Genomic DNA, 1,965 nt, shown 5'->3' with positions numbered 1-1,965 from the left:
ATTAAAAACTAGACAGCAAAGACCTTACAGCAGCGTGTTTTATGAATGCTCCATGACAGATAAATTAAAATGTAGCATTGTAAAAATGTCATACATAATAATAAGCTGCCATGAAATGAAATGAGCACGTGGTACAAAAGCTGTGATGTGGGAAGATTCTTCACATTCAGTTTACTTAACGATAACAGCAGCAAAGAACAACAGTTTGGTTAAGTGAATAAACAGAAACTATGTCACAACTACATTTCAAAATGATGTAATCTTTTGCTTGATGGAGGTATTTCCAAACGCAGAAGGATGACAACTACTGAAGATGACAACTACTGAATTTATTTGAAGCTGGTAAACATGGAGCCATGTGCAGCTATAATCACTGCAGACGTAATACAGCTTTGGTTGCTTTTCACTCATTTTCAGAGGAGCAGTTTTTGTGAAGCCACCCAGGCCACCAGTCACTGAGCTGTGACTGTTGGTGACGTGTGAGCGACTCAGTCTCAGTGATTTTTGGGTGTTTGCAACCAAAAGCCCAGCAGTCATGATTTGAAAAGTGAAATTTTAGAAGTCACGGCTTAATTTGATCTACTTGAGTAAACTTTTGAAATGAAGATAGGCTGATTTTATTCATCGTGAAGCTTAGGCATTCCCCCTTTTTAATTACATGGCTGGAGAAAACATTAAAAACAGATGATTATATGTAAATAGGTTAAACAGTTTGGTCTATATTTGTTCAAGCCTTTGGTCTATGTGAACAGGACTGATGGTGAGCCTGGAACCATCACTGCTGATGAACTGGGTCAACGTCAGACAATAGACAATAAAGCTGCCAGATATCATGTGACCACAGCCAGCAATTATAATTTAACAAAAAACACCCCCCGTGCACACTCCTCCTCTAGGGTTTCAGTTAAATTTACAACTTTTAAAGAACATTAGGATTCAAATATAGGACCTACATAAATTTCAAATTTGTTCCTTACATAGACTGGTTACATTTTCTTTTTCCTTTATTCAAATTCAACCTAAATTGTTTGAAAAAAAACTATAAAGGCAGTTTCAGGAGAAGTTTGAAAGTCTGGTGACCATGTAGAAACCTCAAGATAGAACTACACACTGAATGAATACCAACAGCACAAAGACAAAAACTACTGATGGAAAAAAGAATAAATGAACGAACATACTAATTTAAGATGTAACTAAATACAGTATATTTCAGGGATTAAAATGGAAAATGTGGATATATTTGAGACTAAATCTAAAGTTGAGATAATTAAGACTTTAAGACCCAGCAGAAACTTTAAAGATTTTAAAAAGTTGTTCTGTAAACACTAAGAGCAACTCAGTGAAAGAAATAAAACAAGTAATAAAACAATATTATTATTTTTTCAATTTAATATTTATTTATATTAATAAAGTGCTGGGCAAATTAAAGCGTTAACGCAATAATTTTTTTAACGCGCATTAACACAGTTTTTTATATCTCTCCGTCTGATCTCTGCGCTGCCTGTGAAGACGCACACACACAGACTCAGTGGTCGCTGCGAGGAGGCGGGATCTTGATCACTATTGGCTTTAGATAGCCTTCATCATCATGCATCTCATCCAATGAGATACCTTGATGGTGAGCGTGCAGCCGCTCACGTGAACCCCAGCTGCAGCCGGGGCAGAAAACCTGCCTGAAGCCGTCAGATTCTTCAGGGCATTTTTGATTTTAAAACTTTTCCTGATGGTGGGCTGAGAGGAAGTAAGTTCTCTGTAAGCGCAGCAACGCTAAACTGTCTCACCACCGGAGCAGTTCAAGCCTGAAATATCCCTTTTTTTAAGTTACTTTTTTTTAAGTTTTTGAAAATGCATTGCCCCTTTTTTACATAAAACAGTACCTAAAATGCTCTAAACATACACTCACCGGCCACTTTATTAGGTACACCACGCTAGTAACGGTTTTGTGGTCATAAAGGGATGGACATG

At 37.0% G+C, this 1,965-nt stretch overlaps 1 protein-coding gene across 1 annotated transcript in view; it reads right to left on the bottom strand.

Annotated features, from left to right (window-relative positions):
• The window catches only part of dennd2c (DENN/MADD domain containing 2C), a gene marked incomplete at its 5' end in the record, with an annotated part of 20,901 nt that overhangs the window by 15,604 nt on the left and 3,332 nt on the right, over positions 1 to 1,965 (bottom strand).

The sequence above is a fragment of the Austrofundulus limnaeus genome, unplaced genomic scaffold, assembly GCF_001266775.1.
Source record: "Austrofundulus limnaeus strain Quisiro unplaced genomic scaffold, Austrofundulus_limnaeus-1.0 Scaffold68, whole genome shotgun sequence".
Lineage (NCBI taxonomy): Eukaryota > Metazoa > Chordata > Actinopteri > Cyprinodontiformes > Rivulidae > Austrofundulus > Austrofundulus limnaeus.
This window is presented reverse-complemented; position numbering and strand designations above follow the sequence as displayed.